Raw genomic sequence first — 20,281 nt, forward strand, 5'->3', positions numbered from 1 at the left:
CTGGGTCCCCAGGGACATTCCCGGGTGCTGGGACTTGTCCTAGCTTTGCTGGGCGGGGCATTTCCTCCTGGCCTCGCTGCCCCTGCGCCCCCTGCCCTGTGAATGTCTCCATCCGTCACCAGCCTCAGGGACATGGCATGAGGGGCTTGCAGGCTGGTCTTGCCGGGGCGCTGGGTGGGGAACAGTGTTGAGACCAGCCCTCGTTTCTCTTCTTCCAAACTGCCCAATACACGAACCCCACATCACATGTTTTACTGAATCCTCGTCCCCTTCCTCTTTTCCAGCTCGAATCTAGCCTCTGTCTGCTCCCGCCTGGCACCAGTGAACGGGCTGAAACAAAGGTTACAGAACAGAGAGGTCCGTGATCACACAAGCACTGGGAGTGGAGAGGGTCGCCGACGTGGGGTCAGGGTGGGGATGGAGACCACGGTAACAGCCCCGAAGGACGCCCTTGACCCTGACAAAGCGTCTGGCACTGGGGGCTACTTACACTGGAAGTGTAGAAAACCATGTCATGTGACCTGGCTTTAGGGAATTATCATTTTCCCATTAAAAATATATATCCAGAGTCTTCTTTCACTTTTTTTTTTGGCTGTGCCCTTGGCACACAGAAGTTCCTGGGCCAGGGATCGAATCTGCGCCACAGCAGTGACAACACCAGATCCTTAACCCGCTGGGCCACCAGGGAGCTCCGCGTTTTCTTTCTTTTCACAACACTCTCTGCTCCGCTGTGCTGGGGTCGCTTGCACGTGGGTTAGTTGGTAGCAACACAGAGTGGCCTGATGTTTCCACGTTTCTGGATTGGGGAGGGGTAGTTTGAGTGCAGAAAACTGGGACATCTTCACAAATTCAGGGGATATCTGTGGCTTGGGCATCTTGGCCTGTGTCTAAAGTACCCAGACAAGCAGGAGATGCTGTCACACCTCCCCACACATTCGCTGAGGCCGCACCGCACGCAGGGCTGTGACAGAGCCAGGCTGGTGGGAGTCGCGGGCACAAGTCTGGGGCATAAGGCTCCCTTTGTGCTGTTTATTCTCAGTTCACAGGGTCCTGCGATTGGACGACGGCTCTGAAAGTCTCCCCACCTGAGACTCTCCCATGACGGCGCTGTGGGCCTGAGTCACGGCGGGCGCGGAGGCGGAGGAGTGATGGGCAGAGCTGGGCTGCTCTGGGTGCGGGCACCTCCCCACCTCCCTGCAGGAGAGCATGCAGAGGGCGGGAGGCCCCTGCACACCGGCCGCCTCTCAGAGCCTCAAGGAGGCTTAAAACTAAAAGGCAAAGCCTGGACATAAACTTTGTTTGGGAGTTTCCATCGTGGCTCAGCAGGTATGAACCCAACTAGTATCCATGAGGATGTGGGTTCGATTCCTGGCCTCACTCAGTGGGTTAAGGATCCGGCATTGCTGTAGCTGTGGTGTAGGTCACAGATGCGCCTTGGACCTGACGATGCCGTGGCTGTGGCGTAGGCCAGCAGCTGCAGCTCCGATTAGACCCCTAGCCTGGGAACCTCCACATGCCAGGGATGTAGCCCTGGAAAGCAAAAAAAAAAAACAAACCAAAGCAAACCAACCAACAAAACCACTTTGCTAGGAAGAGGATGCCAAGGAGGCCTGTCCTGGTTCCTGGCTTCTCAGAGCTGGCAAAACCAAAACCTGTGAGTTTATTACAAGCACAGAATCCCTGGTCCTGCCCGGTTGCCCAGATCCACAGAATCTGAATCTGCATTTCAGCAGATCTCCAGGTGGGTCATATGCACCTAGCCGCTTCGGTGTTTCAGTCCAGATCTGGGAAGACGGCACAGCCAAGGATGGGGATGGGGATATGGAAGGGGAGGGAGCTCACAACCACGCCATGAAGCGGCCAATGGAAAGGACTGAATCGGGGCATCCCGGGCCGCCAGCGCATCTCTGCTTTTTCTGGAACCATCTGCCTCCATAACTCTAACAACAGCCAGCACTTCAGCGGTGCCAGACGCACTTCCAGCGGCTGTGTGAATTTACTGGATGCTCACGACAGCCGTACGTGGTGACGACAATTCTCTCCACTCCGCAGATGCTGAGGGGATGTGACTCCCCCGGGTCCACACAGCCCGCCAGCCCCAGACGAGGATTCAGTCGACACTGGAGGCTTCGGCATCGTGTTCTTAGGCTGCCTAGGAGCTTAAGCTGTTTGTATCTGCTTTTTGTTCTCTGTGAGCATTTTAATATTAACATCCTAACTCCTGGCCCAGGAAAGGGGAGGGGACAGGGGTGTCCTGGCCCGTCACCTCCCCTCCAGCCTCTTGCCCTCCCGTGTTTCACTGTCACGTGCGAGCTGGACGGCCAGGGACCGAGTCCCGCCTCCAGTGTGTTTGGCTTCGTCGGAAGGGTTTTAAAAACCAGATGTTTGCACACAAAAGTTGTCCTGCTCATGTGCGCTGCCACCTGCTTGCCACAGTCCCCACCGCTCCCTGATGTCCTACACTGGGCCACACTCTGTATTCACACACTTCCTCCACCTCCACACAGCATCTCCCCGCTGTGGTCTCCTCTGAACCAGACTCCTCCTCGTCCCCGGGTCCCCCTCCCAGCCCAGCGGGGCCTGGAGCAGAGGAGCCGCCAGCTCCACGCTTCCTGTTCCGGGCATCCGTGGGTCAGAGCGAAATGGCGAGCAGGCTGGGAAGCAGGGCCTCGGAGGAGGGGCCTGGACGGGGGACCGAAGCTAGAACCCCAGACGCACGGAGGAGGCGTTCGTAAAAAGGCTGTAAATCGTGGCGACAAAGACAAGTCCTGACTTCCGAGCAGGCAGCTGGGAAAGCCCCTCTCCTCCTTGAATCACACCCGAGCACGTTCCATGGACACCTGCCATGGTGTCTCAAGCAGCCGATTTCTTAATAAGCGAATTCATTTTCTGCTGCCGCATAGTCTCTCTCCTTCACGCACCATCTGCTCTTTTGTGCACATACCCGCGGGTCCCTTCCGAGACAGTCGCAGGTTTTGAAGGGGGAATAAATGTGCTTAAAAACCCCCGCCACCAGGAAGGCTGTTCTGTTCCCAACCCTCGCTGGTGCCAGAAAAGACGCTCATACCTACGCTCCACTTTCCCAAAACGTGAGCATTTGTGACTCACGCACTCAAGGTTAAAATCAACTTTTGGAGGCAATAAAGTCAGGCTCTCTTAAGGACAGTTCGGTAAAGCTGGTCCCACTGTGATTCTTGGTTGGACAGACCAAAGTCCCCGTATTCTCCACCTGTTAATTGGAGTCTGGAATACAGCTATGGTAATAAAAGGTTTCATACTATTGGCCATGAGCAGCTAAGTTCCAAAAACAAATCTCCATTTAAAGCAAGTGCTTATTAGAAAAGGGAGCCTCCTACGCTGTTGATGGGAATGTAAACTGGTGCAGCCACTGGAGAGAACAGTAGGGAGCGTCCTCGAAAAACTCAGAACTATTACATGGCTGAGCAATTCCACTCCTGCGTATACACCTGAAAAAAAACCCCACTGATGTGAAAAGATACCTGCACCCCAATGTTCACCGTAGCATTATTTACAGTAGCCAAGACATGGAGGCACTATAAATGCCCATCAACAGACGGATGCATAAAGAAGATGTGGTACATATACACAATGGAATATTACTCAGCTGTAAAAAAGAATGAAATTTTGCCATTTGCAGCAACGTGGATGGACGTGGAGGCCATTATGCTGAGTGAATTAAGTCAGACAGAGAAAGGCAAGTGATATGACACCACTTAGATGTAGAATCTAAAATACAACAAATCAGTGATTATAAAAAGAAGCATACTTATAAATATAGAGAACGAGCAGTTACCAGTGGGCAAGGGGAGGGGGGAGGGGCAAGAGAGGGGACAGGGATTAAGAGATATAAACCATTATATGTAAAATAAACTATAAGGATATATTGTACGACCCAAGGAATACAGCCAATATTTTACAACTATAAATAAAATACAACCTTTTTCTATTTATTTATTTTGTCTTTTTAGGGCCACACCTGCAGCATATTGGAAGTTCCCAGGACTCAAAACGGAGCTGCAGCTTCCAGCCTACGCCACAGCCACAGCTACGCGGATTCGGAGCTGCATCTGTGACCTACACCACAGCTCATGGCAATGCTGGATCCTTAACACACTGAGCGAGGCCAGGGATCGAACCTGCCTCCTCATGGATGCTAGTCAGATTCGTTCCCACTGAGCCACAATGGGAACCCCCAGAACATAACCTTTAAAATTGCTCATCGCTAGATAGTCCACCTGCAACTTATATAATATTGTAACTACTCCAATAAAATAATGCAAGAAAATAATTATGGAAGTGACTATTTTAGATCACTTTGGAGAACTGTGTAAGCATATTAAACATTCTTGCAGCTTTTCCTTCTCGGGAAAATATCCCAAGGGGACAATCTAGAGTCAGGTTATCATTTCTGGAAGGAAGAAAAATGGAAGGTGAGAACTCTATCGAGCCTGAAACACGAAATTCTCTCATTTCCGTCTCTCTTTCCTCTTCTGTAATTCTCTCTTACTTCTCCGCTTCTCTCTCAAACACAGCCTGCTGACTCAGCTTTAAACCTGATCCTCGGTTTTAAACTTACAAGCAAATCCAATAGGAACAATAATTTGCAATAAGTGAGCTCTTAATCACCTCGTTCGGAGAAATCTGAATCATTATTACTTATTTTAATATTTAATATTTTAAACACTTAAGGGTTTTTTTTAATGGCTTCCCCCACGGCATAGGGAAGTTCCTGGCCAAGGACTGAATCCAAACCGCAGCTGTGGCAACACCGGATCCTTTAACCCCCTGCGCCAGGCGGGGTTGGGACTCACGACTCCGCAGCCACCTGAGATGCTGCAGTGGGATTCTTAATCCACTGCGCCACAGGGGGAAATCCAGGAATGTCTTTTTGTGCTTCACCTTCCGAGCAGTCATCACCACCATCTCAGGACACCCACCTGCACAGCCAGAGAGCGGTTCTAAAAGGCTGGTCTCAACTCCGCATCCGAGGCTCCCAAGCCCCCAGGGGAAGCAGGTGCTAGGATTTCCATTTCCTGGGGAAGGGGGCTGGGATGCTGCGAGATAAAGGCGTGTATTCAGGACCAAGGGCGCGTGGCAGCACTGAGGCTCGACGGGCGGAGCCTCCCGGTGGGCGTTCTCACACGGTCAGGGTTGCGACAGAGACTGAGAGAGACTCTTGGATGTGGGTCCTGCGTGGCCCTGCCACTTACCACCCAGGCAGCCTTGGACCAGTGAGTCGCATGACCCCTGTACCTCCCTTCCCATCTGTAAAGCAGAAATAATAGCACCTACATCAGAGTTCTTAGAAGCGGGAAATAAGTGGACACGTGACAAGCACGTGGAGCCGCGTGGAAAGTGCTACATGTCAGCCTGACGACACACTCAGGCTGCCTCTCACACCCCTTCCTGCTGGTGAGAACCCAGCGTCACAGTCAAGGTCCAGCCCAGGGCCGGAGGCCCCAGGTGCGTGTCTCAATGAGCAGGGACAAAGGATGCACAGCAGGTGTTCTGGAGGTCAGGTTTCCATAGGTCTGTCTCCCCAAAGAGCTGCCCAGCCTAGAAGCAGCTGTGCTTAGGGATTCAGGGCGCGCGAAAGCGGCTGAGGGCGTCCTGCCTGCTCGTGGACGGAAAAGCCATCCTCCCCGCAGACTCTGCTCTCCTGCCCGCCACGAAGCTCCTGTCTCTGCGGTCCCAGTCCCATGGTTAGCCAGGGGCATCCAAGAAAACAACGACTTACATTTCCACGCCAATCCTCCCACAGAAAGGAGTTCCATCTGATACAGCAAAACGCGAACATATTTCCAAGTTCCCATTACATAATTCAAGGAGAGTTTAGGCGCTTTTTTTTTTTCTCTTAAATTATTCATAGCATAAATCTTTGAAATATTTACACGCCTTTCTCCAGCAGCCACTGATGGAGAGCCCCCTGTGCATGCCTGGGGGAGACGGTCGATGCGGGCAGGGGGGTGGGGGCGGTGTCTGCAGGACCCACATGGCCTTCAAAGGTTCTAGCTCAGCCCAGTCTACCCTCTGAAACCAGGAAGGTCTTCCTTTTGCGATCCAGGTCTTGGCCAACGGGATGGGTTTTCTCTCACGTTCTCGAGGAAGGGCACTAGCAAAAGCCAGGCAAACACGGGACGCGGGGAAGTCCTCCCACAACCGATGAAACTCCCTCCTTAGCAGAAGGCTGGGGCGCTACTATCGAGAGGCTGGCGCAGCTGGCACCCATTCTGGGAGGAGAGGATTCATTACCATGGTTACCGAGGCCCGAAATATTACCTTCTGCAATCAGCATACACAAAGCTCCTTTAGAGCGCGTGTCAAAATTAGAGCACTGTAAACAATCACTGAAAATTGCCAGCGGGCACAGAGGCTGCATTTGCACAATGCTGCTTTCAGGGCCTGAAAGCAGGGGGTGCACCACGGCTGCACCAGCAAATCTCGCTGAAAAAGAAGGAGTTCAGGGAGTGCGAGGAAGGCCCCACCGGCGGACATCCCTGCCCAAATCCGTTCTTCATCATGTGGACGAAGTTAGAAAAAGACCCATCTGACCGGTCACATTTCAACCATTGAGGTCTGGGTCATTAAACCCACCGTCAGTTTCAAGGTGTTTTTGTTTTTGTTTTTTTTTCTAATAAACATTATTTTTGGAGTTCCCACTGTGGAGCAGTAGGTTAAGGATCTGACTGCAGCAGCTTGGGCTGCAGCTGCAGCTCAGATTCCATCCCTTGGCGGGGGTGGGGGTGTGTGGGAACTTCCATACGGCTGAAAGTGTGGCCATTACAAAATAAACTTTGGAGTTCCTATCGTGGCGCAGTGGTTAACGAAACCGACTAGGAACCATGAGGTTGCAAGTTCGATCCCTGGCCTCGCTCAGTGGGTTAAGGATCTGGCGTTGCCGTGAACTATGGTGTGGGTCACAGACGCAGCTCGGATCTCGTGTTGCTGTGGCTGTGGTGTAGGCCGGCAGCTACAGCTCCAGTTAGACCCCTAGCCTGGGAACCTCCATATGCCGCAGGACCGGCCCTAGAAAAGGCAAAAAGACAAAATAAATAAACAAACAAACAAACAAACTTTATTTCTTAGACCGGTTTTAAGGTCACAGAGAAATTATGCGGAAGTACAGAGAATTCTTTTTTTTTTTTCTTTCTTCTTCTTTTTATTTATTTATTTATTTATTTAGTCTTTTGTCTTTTTAGGGCCACACCAGTGGCATATGGAGGTTCCTAGGCTAGGGGTCTAAACAGAGCTGTAGTCACAGCCTAGACCACAGCCACAGCAAAGCAGGATCTGAGCCACATCTTCGACCTACGCCACAGCCCATGGCAACGCTGGATCCTTAACCCACAGAGCAAGGCCAGGGATCAAACCTGCAACCTCATAGTTCCTAGTCGGATTCATTTCCGCTGCGCCACAACGGGAACTCCCAGAGAATTCTGGGAGTATATATGCGTCCCCCGTCCCCCACTACGAACTCCCCCAGTGTCAACCCCCCACCAGATGGTTCATTTGTAACAAACGATGACCCTACACCCTGCACCCAGGGTGCAGAGGTTGCCACAGGGTTCTCTTGCCGTGTTGTGTATTCTGCAGTTTGGGGCAAATGTATAATGACATGCACGCAGCATGACAGGACCATACAGAGCACTTCCAAGGCCCTCAAGTCCCCTGCGCCTCTCCAGGTCATCCCCCACCGCCCCTCCAACTCCTGCCAACCACTGGCCCTTCTACTGTCTCCACAGCCTTTTCCAGAAAGTCACAGAGCTGGAATCATACAATATGCAGCCTTTTCACACCGGTTCCTTTCACTTAGTAACATGCATTTACGTCTCCTCCGTGTATCTTTTCATGGCTCGACAGCTTTGTTTTGCTTTCGCGCTGCAGGCTAGTCCATTGTCTGATGGACCACCGTTCATTCAGCCGTTCACCCACAGAAGGACGTCCAGGTTGCTTCCAAGTGTTGGCAATTATGAATAAAGCTGCTCTAAACATCCCCATGGCTGGACCGAGAGATTATCACATTAAGTGAAGTCAGACGGGAAAGACATATCATATGATACCACTTATTTGCTGAATCTAAAAAGATGATACAAATGAACGTATTTACAAAACAAATAAGACTCGAAGACACAGAAAATAAACTTCTGGTTGCCAAAGGGGAGGAGGAGGGATAATTTAGGATTGGGGGCTTAACAGATACACACTACTGGATATAAAAGGGGTTAACAACAAGGACCTCCTGAATAGCACAGGGAATTCTACTCAGTATCTTGGAATAACCTATAATGGAAAAGCATCTGAAAAAGAATATGTATATATGCGTATAACTGAATCACTCCACGGTACACCTGAAACTCATACAACATGGTAAATTATCTATACCTCAAACAGTTGAAACATTTTAAAAAGAGGGAGTTCCTCTTGTGGCTCAGTGGTAATGAACCCAACTAGCATCCATGAGTATCTGTGAGGAGGCAGGTTCGATCCCTGGCCTCGCTCAGTGGGTTAAGGACCAGGCATTGCTGTGAACTGTGGTGTAGTTTGCAGATGCGGCTCAGATCTGGTGCTGCTGTGGCTGTGGTGCAGGCTGGCAGCTGTAGCTCTGATTCCACCCCTAACCTGGGAACTTCCATAGGCCGCAGGTGTGGCCCCAAAACACCAAACAAAAGAATTTTTTAAAGAAAAAAGAAATGGAATTAAAAAACCTGCACGCAAGGTTTTGTGTGAACTCCTTCAGGTAAAAACACCAGGGAGCCTGACCCGTGGCTGGACCACACGGAAAGAAGATGCTTGGCTTTGTAGAAAGCGCCCACTGTGCTCCAAAGTGGCTGCGCCATCGTGCTTTCCCACCAGCTTGAATAAGAGTCCCTCGTAGTCTTTGCCCAGGGCCTTTGAAAACGCAGCGCCTCAGAGTGATCTACGCTACAGTCCAGAGCTGTTACATCTTAGCAACAAAGTACCAATAAAGAAGTTCAAGGAGAGGAAGCGTGGTTGTTAATAAATGTCCCGCAGTTTCATTTTCAACTGCAGGGGCTCATTTTCTAAGTCTTGAAATAAGAAGACAGATGAACTCCCCCAAGAACGCCTTGGCAGAGGGGATGAGTTATTTCTGTACCTAGTTTATTCTCTCTGAAGAATATCAATACCTTGAGGCAGCCCAGGCTTTCACAAACTCTAGTCCAAACCCAGAACATCCCAAACCCTGACCCTGCTCTGCCCAAATGCCTGCGGTAAAACCTGGACCTGGCAACAGTCCCCAATTCCCATCACGATTGCTGGAACATTCGAGGGACAGAGGTTTACTTCCTGTAGCACCACTTTGTTACAAAAAGGTTCTGAAATCAATACGCAGTATCAATGAGAGCATCATCTCAGTACAGGAGCAAAGTGCTTTTGCATTTTGCAATCTAATCCGCCAAGCCAATGAAAAAGTTCTCTGTTTCATGTGTATCATCTTTTCTTTAAAGAAAGAGCAGTTTATCAATATTTTATGAGGCTCTAGGAAGGTCTCTTGCGGATGTGGTTTGGTAAATACAGACATATATACATTCTGTACACACACATAGAAATGTAGCCAGATGTATGTATCATGTGATCTCGCTGTGAGCACGACAGATGTTTATATCGTCCATGGCTTTATCCCAAGCACCTAGAAAAGTGCCAGCACACCCAAGACTATGTCCGCATCCACGTGTGTGCATGCATACACACAGGAAAGAACGCAAAGACTCCTCCGTCTGCCCCGAATCCAGAGCCTTGTTTGTGGGTCTTTGTGTTTTCTTGGGGGAGGAAGATGCTCTTCCACCCGAGGCTGTGGTGATGCTTCATGGTCCTGGGCATCCCTAACCTTCCCAGCGCCCAGTACTCTCCTGATTCCTGGGTTGGACTGGCATCTCCAGCTTGACTCGGGTCCACTGGGTCCCAGCCCGGCCCTGTGGGCTGAGTCAGCTTCACCTTGCATCTCGGGTCTCTACCTTGGAAAGGACCATTGCTGCCTCTTTGCTTTACTTGACACATGGCTCTGAAGCTCCAAACAGTACCCGAAAACGACCTGCCTGACTGCTGGTGCCCTCAGGCTGATAGCACCGCATTCTTGTCAGCTGGGCCTTGGTGCTAATGGCTGGGGCTCAATCAGAGGCAACCAGAAAGCTCTCAGGGAACAAAGCAGCTGCAGGGTAACATCCATTGCACATAAACTCATGGCCAGACAGCACGAGACTGGCCAGAAGGCTGCAGACCAGCCAAGGTGACGAGCTTGCTAACACTGTAGCTCCCAAATAGATGTGACCTGAAGGGGCTGGCACAGCAATCACCAAACTCTTTTGTCTCTTAAGCAAGGACACGCACGCATTCTGGGACTAACAAGTCCAGCTGTGTGTGCCTGGTCTCAGACAGAGGGGCTGAGGAAGGTCACAGGACAGCCCACGGGGGAGGCTCTCCCACAAAGTTGGGCCGATAGGGCTCGGCTGGTGTGGACCCTGCCCAGGCCCCTCGTTTCTCTGCCCTTGAAGACACCTGAGAATGGAGAAGCAATCCAGTCCTGCTCTTCCTCCTGCGCAGGCGGCACAGCGAGCAGGTGAGAGGCGTGGCTCGCATCCCAGGTCTGTTCCCCGGCTACTCTGCTCCTAACAACCTGCATCAACTGTCCTAACGCTGCACCACTCCCGAGCTTCCGCTGCCGTCACTGTGAAATGAGTTCCCGTCGTGGCTCGGCGGTTAACGAAACCGACTAGCATCGGTAGGATGCGGGTTCGATCCCTGGCCTTGCCCCCTGGGTTAAGGATCTGGCATTGCTGTGGCTGTGGTGTAGGCTGCAGCTACAGCTCCGATTCATCCCCTAGCCTGGGAACCTCCAGATGCCACAGGTGCGGCCCTAGAAAGAAGATCCAAGTATTTACAACACACATGCCCAACAGAGGGACTAGTTGTTCCTGATTTGGGCAGAGCTGGGTCTGGGGTTCCCATGCCCACCTGACGGGCCCCACGAACCTGCACACCATCCTCAGGGGCTGCCACCACTGCCCCAGACCCAGCGGCTTCCTTCCTGCCTTGACCACGGGATTTCATCCTCATCATCCTTTGCTCCTCAGATAAAAAAATATAGACCCATGCTCCTCAATGGGGGCAATTTTGCCAAGTCCCATGCCCCAGGGACCCTTGGGCAAATCAGTATCGGGAGACATGGTGGGCTGCCAGAGCAGGCGGCGGGGGTGCTACGGCTTCTGCTGGGTGAAAGCAGAGGCGGCTAATCATACAAGGAACAGGACAGGCCCTGCCACAGAGAAACATCCAGTGCAAAACGCTGACGCGCTGAGACTGAAGACCCCAAAACAGACCTTGTACAAGAAGGTATGAGCTCACAGACAAGATGGTTTGGTTTGGTTTGGTTTTTTTAGGGTCACACCTGAGGTTCCCAGGTTAGGGGTCGAATCAGAGCTGTAGCTGCTAGCCTACACCACAGCCACAGCAACGCCAGATGCGAGCTGGGTCTGTGACCTACACCACAGCTCACGGCAATGCTGGGTCCTTAACGCACTGAGCCAGGCCAGGGATCGAACCTGCAACCTCATGGATGCTAATCAGACTTGTTTCTGCTGAGCCGAGATGACAGGAACGCCTCTTCTTGCATTTTAAATCTTCCTACAGGGTTATTTGGGCAACAAATCCAAGAAGAAGAAGAAGAAATGAATGATTTCAGAATGTGGTGCAAGTTTCAGCCGGTAATTATCCACTTGGAGACTCAATGACCTTTAAACTCCGTTCACCTGATTGGTCAGTCCGTCCACACCCCCTACATAATGAAGGGAACCCGACATTGGGAGGGCAGGGAAATCCATCCAGGTGAAGGTGACGCAGGTAGGCTTCTGACAGTCATTTCATTTTTACTTCATTGTTGAGTAAACCAGAAAACCAGCGACTGCCATGACCAGTTAGGTCCATTGGGACAAAACATTTCTGGTTGGACTGGTTTTTCCTTTAAAAGAATGTTTTTCCTGCAGAAACTGTTTTGGCCTGCCAAGTCATTAAAAACTGCCAAACCCATCTGCGTGTAAGATGGAACCAAAGCAGAACAGTAGGTCAGAGGGAAAAAAAGCAAGCACGTGAAATCCCTTTCCACATTATGGACAGACCAACTGTGTCCACAATCACAAAAGGAAAAAAATGGACCTTGATGATGAAAGGATGGGTCTGAACATCAGAAGGTGTTACTAAATCGAGGTGGAAAAAAGACTCAATCTATAAATAACACAACAGAACATATAACACAAGGCATGGAAAAGTCCTGTTTATTCGGGGCCAAAGAATGGCTCAGATCCCAAGATCCTATTAAAGAACAGTTACACCCTGAGTTCCTTGTTAGCTGAACATGTGAGACGAGATAACTGCCTAGAGTCACTTTCATCACATCGTGTTAATTTGCATATGATTTGCATACAATCTTCTGCAGGTGGATTGTGGCATTCACAGACCTGAACTTTTTTTTTTTTTTTTCCCCCAAAGAGAAGGATCCATTGACTAATGGTGTGGGCTTATTTCAGCTGTTAAGTTATACAGCTTGTGTCTTTCCTGCCTCTAATCGCTGGATATCAGCAAGCTCATGAATTGTCCTTTTATTTACTTTGATCAAAACAAGGAAACACGACACTCTAACCTTTCATCTATGAAATGTTTAGTTAGGATGGGGTTGAACTTGGTTCCCCAGCTGAAAACGCCAAATTTAGGAAACGATAAACGACATTTTTATGAAAGAGGAATGTGTCTTGACAAAAATGAGCTTTCAGGTAGTTTTCTGTAATAGGTACAGATAATTCAATCTGCTTGTTCCGCCCTGCCTCGTCTTGCAGTCTTGCTGAAATAATCTGTTTACTTATTCATTGATTCATTTACGCTGCACTCCACAAATGCTTCTGGGAAGCACACACATACACGCAATGCACACACATAGGTATAAAACTCACACACACAAGTTGAAGTGATAAAGTTGAGGAAAAAGACTTAAGCCAGGGAAGGAATAGAAGCCAGAATCCACACCACACGGCACTGTGGAAGTCCCACTGTGGGCTGCAAATTTGCTGTCCAGCTTCTCAGCTGCCAAAGCAAAAAGCACATTCCAATTCCTACCAGGTTCCCAGAAAAAAAATGTTTTTTGTTTAGAAGCCAAATGTTTCTTGATTACTCTCCGTGTTGCCTCAGGATGGTGATCCCTGGAGGGAGTTGTTAAATAATCGTAACATTCCTCTTTTCTGTGTCCTTACTTTCTGCTCTTACCGGTAAGTTTCCAAAGTAGGTTAATAGAACACACTGTTGAAAAACCATTGCCCTAGAGAAACCCACATATGTGCATACGAGCACTGTGGCATAGAAACAAAATTAACATTCATCATTAGGAGAACACACAAATAAATTCTGATCTCTCCATACATGGGAACATAAGACAGTTGAAGTAAATGAATTAGATCTGCCTTATTAACATGGATAAATCTCAAAGACATTGACTCTTAAAACACAAGTAGGGCTATGATGTGAACGTCTGTCTCCTTGAACGATACCATGTAACATCTATAGACACATACAATTAACAAATATATATAAACACGGATGGGAAGGATACAGAACCACTTCAGGATAGTGGTTCCCTCCAGGGCGCCGGGAGGAATTTGGTGGCAGCGACACTGAATGCCAGGTGGGGATGCGGAGCAGCAGGGAGAGCCCACTGCACCTGTCAGGCTCTCTTTAAACAGACATGAAACAAAGACGGCAGACTCGCTGACAAGCTGATCTTGGCCGTGGGCACTGCAATGCCCATTAGAGTCTTCTCTGCATTTTCCCGTGTTATTCAAACCTTTAACATTTAAACCTAAAACATGAAAAGGAAAGGGAAGACTGAAGACAGACGTTGAAGGATCCAGAACCCCAGGCCTAGGAATCTGAACATGTTCTCTAGGCTGGAAAAGTGTTTGCGTGGAGGGCAGCCTTGTCAGAGCTGTGTTCTAGAAAGATCACTCTACCAGCCACATTGAGTTGATAGGAAGGAAGAGGCTGGAGGCACTCTGTTGTCACAAAAAGCCCATTAAAAGAAATATGGTGCAACCTACTGTGTTAGGAAGCATACACCTATTTGCTTAAAATAGATAAAAACATACACATATTTGCTTAAAGTAGATATTTAACTCCCCCCTATACTCTGACGCCAAAGTTGTCCCACAGGGATTATTGGAGCCCTCACGGTTCCATTTCACCACCAGCGCAATGGTTGTTTTTTTGTTTGTTTGCTTTTTGCCTTTTTAGGGCCGCACCCGTGGCATATGGAGGTTCCCAGGCTAGGGGTCGAATCGTAGCTGTAGCCACTTGCCTACACCAGAGCCACAGCAACATGGGATCCAAGCCGTGTCTACAACCTACACCACAGCTCACAGCAACGCTGGATCCTTGACCCACTGAGCAAGGCCAGGAATTGAACCTGCGTACTCATGGATACTCGTCAGAATTCATTTCCGCTGAACTGTGACAGAAACTCCAGGATCAATGTCTCTTTGCTCAACTATAGATCTTTGAGAGAATAGACTTGGTTATTGTAGAGAGCCAAAGAGGAAAATTGAGACTGGGGGTGGAGAGGGGACCGGGAATCGAGAAACACCATTGCTGCTGTGAAAAATACCCTAAGGAGAGCAACCTAAAATTAAAACTGAAAGCAGAGTTTGTGCAAATTACATCCCAATTCACTGGTGGCCCAGCTCTTTTAAGTACCAGCTTCCGTACATGTGATTAACGGCAGCACAGCCAATCTAAGGATACAGCTCCTCGCCCCGCGTATGGGGGTCATTCCAAAGCGTGTTGTTACACTTCTCCCAGGAGTAGATGCTCATGAGGCACAGGTCCATCTGCCCTAACTTGGGGTTTGCGTGTGTCCCAGAGCAGGGCAAGGAGGGGAACTGCCTCTCTAAGGACCAGTGGGGAATTTCCCATGAATCAGTGCCTAACAGAGAGCCCCTTGCATCCTCGCTAGAAGTGTCTGCAGTGGGTTCTTTTCTCCCTACATTCCTACCAACATTTCTGCTTTCTCCCCACACACCAAGGACTGCTTTAAAGAAAAAGTCTCGAAACTGCTTCTGCTGGCTCAGCAGTGTATTTGTGCTCCTAACCTCCTGCCCTCCGCACAATCCTTTAAGTCAGGTTTCAGCCTCCTCTTCTCGGTCCCCACCACTGTTTCAGGCTGTGGGTCATCTGACGTTCCTGCCATGCTCTGACCCTGGCAGCAGAAAGCTTCCCTTGCCCTTACTAAGAACCTAGGAGCCCTCCCTGTGCTAAAGCAACGTCCGTCATCCACGGTGATCGCCCGCCTCCGGTACCTCAGCTCCTCATCTTCCTCCCCCCGGGTTTCGGAGCAGGGGATTTGGTTTGCCCGAGGCCAGGCTCCCGGTGTCTTTAGGGCTGGAACAGGTGACCCACATCTGCTTTTCATCATTCTGAAACCCCCCAGCCATGGTGATTGGATCACAGGTGGTCACATGTCCTAGAGACCGGCCAATCAGAGCCATGGAAATCCCTGGCCACAGTGATGGATTCAAGGATGAGCTTACATCCCAATTGGTCTAGTCCCAGGGGCAGTGCAGGGCTGAGGGGTGACCTCCAGGGGGGAACCTCTCCTTTTGCATTGTGCCTGACCCCCCGAACAGGGAGTCCACTGTTGCCAGGGACCCATCAGTGGAGCCAACATAAAGGAAGGAGGGAAAAAAGCCAGTTCTGATGACGGCGTCTGAGCTCCCAGATGCAGCCCTGCCCTGGACTTTCCACCACGGGATCAGCCGCTTTCCTTTCTGTTCAAGTTGATCTGAGCAGGGTTTTCTGTTGCTGTTGCTGGACGAGACTGACGGACCAAGCATCCTCTCCACTCCCCAAAGCAGCCCCTGCCCTTCCTCTCCAGGCTCCACACATATCCTGCCACCCTCTTGCTCACGTCACAGGCTCCTGCCTCCTGCTCCATAGAGAAGAGAAGCCAGCAGACACAGCGTCCACACTGCCCTCCGCTCTCTCGTCCGTTTCCACTTCCGACATTGTTGCGAGGTCCCCAAGGGACACGGGCCACCTCTGCAGCCATCTCTGCTCCATGGCATCCTGAGGCTTAGCTTATCAATCACGCCCTTCTCCCCCTTTCCCATCTCTCCTGCTCCACTGGCTGCGTCTGCAGCTTAGAATGTATGGCAGGGAGGGAAGAACGGAGAGGATGAGAGAGAGAAGGAAAGAGAGGGAGGGAGGATGAAGAAGGGAACACAGCTTTCCTACCCCTGAAGGTCAGTCTAACATCCTAGCTTTCCTTGGCTTCACGCATTTGCATCACGAACTTTCTGCCCCCCCCCCCACAGCCCCTCGTAGCCCCATTTCCCCCGCAGCCCTACTGGCATGAGGGCTCTGCCTCCAATTTCTTGAACCAGCCAAGGGCGATGACCTAATTCCAGCATCTCTCTCTGTGACCGTGGATTCTGCTGATTTATCCTCCTCTGAACAGCCCCCACCCCCAGCACCTCCCTCACTGCCCCGTCTCAGGGCTCCCTTCTCCACATGCTATCTTTAGCCAGCAGGAAATGGCCTTTTTGGGATTCCAAAACCTATCGAAAATCTGACAAAGCCTATGGTTGGTTTCCCTAAAAACATGCCTGGCACCGTGTTGGCTAAGGTTGGTGGCATGCTGCAGGGTCTGCTCTGGTTAGTTTAATCAGCAAGGGTTTCCCTGGGAGGACAGAGTCCACATAAGAGCAGGAGGGCGACGCTTCAAGGACCCGGACCCACACCGGAACTGCCCATCCACTGCCCCAGGAGGCGGGTCCAGACAAAAAGCCACCCCACGCTGCTGCCACGAAGAGATCTCCTCCAGCTGCACGGGGACCGTGTGGGCAAGCTCCGTGCCCCACCCTGCTCTGCTCATGCCACTCAGACCCAGCTCAAGTTCACACGAGGCCCACAGGTCACGGGAGGCCACCCAGCTCCCCATCCTCAGCTCAATGGCAGGACCTACGGCCACTCCAGATCCTGAGCTTCAGTGATGAAGGGGAAATGCCCTTTCCATCGTCCCGCCTCTGCCCTGTACGAAGGGCTGGACGGGGGGCGTCAGCTGGTCAGGACCCCAGAGCCCCCAAGCTTGTGTGCACACGCAATGTCCAAAGATAAGTCTGAGAAGCGCTTTTTTTTCTTTCTAGGGGAGGTTCCCAGGCTAGGGGTCACATTGGAGCTGGAGCTGCCAGTCTACACCACAGCCGCAGCAACACCAGATCCAAGCCGAATCTGAGAACTACACTGCAGCCTGCAGCAACGCTGGGTCCTTAGCCCACTGAGCAAGGCCAGGGATTGAACCTGCTTCCTCAGGACACTGTATCTTGTTCTTAGCCTGCTGAGCTACAATGGGAACTCCAGCAGCACGTTTTCAATATTCATGTTCCCAAGCTCCATGCGGGGGGTGGGAGGGGACCCTTTCTGAGTCTGTCGCTGTTGTCCTATCGCTGTTGAAATCGCCTTGAGTAAGAGAGAGGATGCATCGAGTCAGTCGCAGAGCCAGCCTGTCACAGCTGTGTCCCCAAGCTTGGGCTTTGCTTACTCGGGGGTCTCTGTCACCTCTCAGGCAGGACCTCCTGGCAGTGACCAGGAGGTCTCTTCCAATGTTCCCACCAGCACAGCAACCCCAGCAGACAAGGGGCCCTTCCCCAACAGTTTTAGCAGAAGACCCAGGGTGAGTCCCACGGGACCAGGGAGTCTGGCCCAGCCCCCGTGTGACCTTGGGGCTGCAGTGCCCTGATGAGCACATCTGGATGGTGGGTCTGCCCGGGCTTCGGAGTGTGGGGCTGTCTCTACACAAACAAGCCTGATGGGTGGGCGTGGAGGTGGTCCTCCAGGGAAACGGATGCTGTTACCCAAAGGCGAGAGGGATCCCGGCAGGCTGGTTCCAGGGCTGCCCATCGCACCGGAATCCTGCCTCCCGTTTCTCTCCCATATTCCGTCCAGAAAACGTCAAACCTCAATCACTTCTGTGACCTCAAGTGCGGCCTTAACTGAGGGGCCTCTTCTCCGGGATAAACCTTGCTTTGACTCTTTTCACCCAGATTTCAAGTCCCCTGAGGGCAGGGTCCAGTTGACAGGGACTGTTGAGAAGGAGGAAGGCAACGCCCCTTCCTCCGCCGTCGAAGACGGCAGTTACAGCATCACTTCCTGTCCTGCACCGGAGATGGAATTATTTGCCGGCAGATAATCCAGCTCGCTTCATCACGGTAGTGGACGCAGGCATTTTTGCCCCACAAAAGAGAACAGTTTTTAAAACCATATATGACTGCTTCTCCCGTCACAGAACTCAATCCTTGAGCTCTGCGGTGGAGGGATTCTGTTGCTCATTTCGCGCCCTCGTGAAAGGTTCCAAGGTCAATTCTGACCCCGGCCTGGATCTCAAACAAGCACGTCCTGAGCAGTTCTGTGTTGTGGTTCCTCCCGGCCCAGTTTATCTTCTGGGACCAAGGCAGGCCGTCTGGGGGCGGGGGCGGGGGTGGGGGTGGGAGCAGGGAGTACCTTAAAACCGGTTTCTTAACACGTGTTCCTGGGATGGAGAAGAAAACAAATCATGCCTCAGTGTGGGCAGCTGGTATCCTGTACTGTCCCTCCTACTCTCACACCTGACGTTTCCCAGCTTTAAAGGCCCTTTTATCCCAAAGACGTGCAAACATCACAACTCAAAAGACTTCAGTAGTCCCCACTTCAACTAATCACCATCTCGCTTTTACCAAATGAAAAATTTTTTCTTGCTTTTTAGGGCTGCACCTGTGGCATGTGGAGGTTCCCAGGCTAGGGGTCGAATCAGAGCTACAGCTGCTGGCCTATACCACAGCCCCAGCCACGCCAGGTCCGAGTCGCCTCTGCGACCTACACCACAGCTCATGGCAACACCAGAGCCTTAACCCACTGAGCGAGGCCAGGGATCGAACCCACAACCTCATGGTTCCTAGTTGGATTCGTTTCCACTGTGCCACAACAGGGACTCCTAAGTGAGAAGCTCCTATGCCATCTGTCATCTGTCTTTCCTTTCCTATGCAATTGGTCACCAAGGAGTGTCACTCTCCTCAGTCTGTCTCAGCTCTGGGCCTCTTCCTCCTCCTCTGCTCTTGCCTTAGTTAATAAGGCCCTTTTCAGGAACGGTCAGTGTCTCACTTGAACATTTGGCAAAAGCCTGAGAACATGTCCCCAGCCTTCTCCTCCCATCCACCAGATGGACCCAGGCGAGCTCTGCCTTGAGCTCAGGGGACCCGTCCCCTCACTCACCCTGTGATCCCGAGGGGGTCGCTTCTCCTCCCTGGGCCACAGTTTGCCCATTTGTAAGCGAGGTGGCTGGAGTTGGTCACCTCCAAGGCCCTCGGCTCCAAAGTTCTGGGGTTCTGGTTCCAACAGTCCCGCCCCACTGAGCTCACAGGGTCGTGGTGCAGATGTGAGAACGTGCTCGGAAGCCCTGTCTTACTGGTTCCTACCCCTCTCGGTGGCTGACTGCTGTCAGTTCATCATGTCCCCTCCAGCTGGCGCGGAAGGCACAGCACACAGCAGCGACCATGTATTAAGCGCTTACTGTGTACCAGATGCGGCGCTCTGCTGAGTGCATTCGGTAGCCCTTTTATGAAGGAATATAAACGGGGAGTTGGCCTCCACTCACCAGTTCTGCTGTCAGAGGGGCCACGCTTGCTGCGTCAGGTCTGCAGGTGAACAGAGGCGGGAAAGCAGTGCAGGGAAGCAGAAACTACCAGAAATGGCCCCATACAGCCAGAGAGCAGGCAAATGAGGCCCGCAGCCCCTCCTGGGCACCACTGTTCCTAATCCCGCCCCCAGGAGGCAAAAGCACAGCCCACCCTTGGAGGACTAGGACTCACCGCTGCAAAGAGCCCCAGGCTCCTTGGAAACCCCCGGCCCATGCTTCTCAGCCTTTCATCATCACCGAGGGGCAGCACGTGCCCTTCTTTGCTCCAGCGCTCCCCCTTCTGGGCGCACGGCTGTTACTTTCAAATCAGACGGTCTCTGACCCCACCGTGTACCCATCCACCTGCCCCGCAGGACCCCGCTGCCTCCCCCTCCCAAGCTTGTGCAGGAACTGTCCGCCTCTGAAGTCCGTCTCCTCCCGGGTCTCAGTTTGGGCTCCCTGGAAGCAGAGCCAAGCTGGGGACCCCGGGCAGGTGTGTTGTTGCAGCAGGGGCTCCCAGGAGCATCCTGGAAGGAAGCCAGGATGTGGTCCCCAGGTCTC

At 51.6% G+C, this 20,281-nt stretch overlaps 1 protein-coding gene across 2 annotated transcripts in view; it reads right to left on the reverse strand.

The window, feature by feature from the left end:
* Positions 1 to 19,970, reverse strand: part of LOC146398476 (uncharacterized) — a 32,737-nt gene extending 12,767 nt beyond the window's left edge. Inside the window, exon 1 of one of the 2 annotated variants that reach the window (XM_084981293.1) lies at positions 19,700 to 19,970. The gene's annotated coding sequence lies outside the window, so the exon portion shown is untranslated. Of the gene's footprint in view, positions 1 to 3,804; positions 4,473 to 19,699 lie in introns of those variants that run through there. The other variant, XM_084981294.1, reaches the window with a different exon arrangement.
* Between the last annotated feature and the right edge of the window lie 311 nt (positions 19,971 to 20,281).

The sequence above is a fragment of the Sus scrofa genome, chromosome 11, assembly GCF_054392235.1.
Source record: "Sus scrofa isolate SSC_HxYL_T2T_F1_AM1 chromosome 11, Sscrofa_HxYL_maternal_Yorkshire_Landrace_v2.0, whole genome shotgun sequence".
In the NCBI taxonomy this organism is placed as follows: domain Eukaryota; kingdom Metazoa; phylum Chordata; class Mammalia; order Artiodactyla; family Suidae; genus Sus; species Sus scrofa.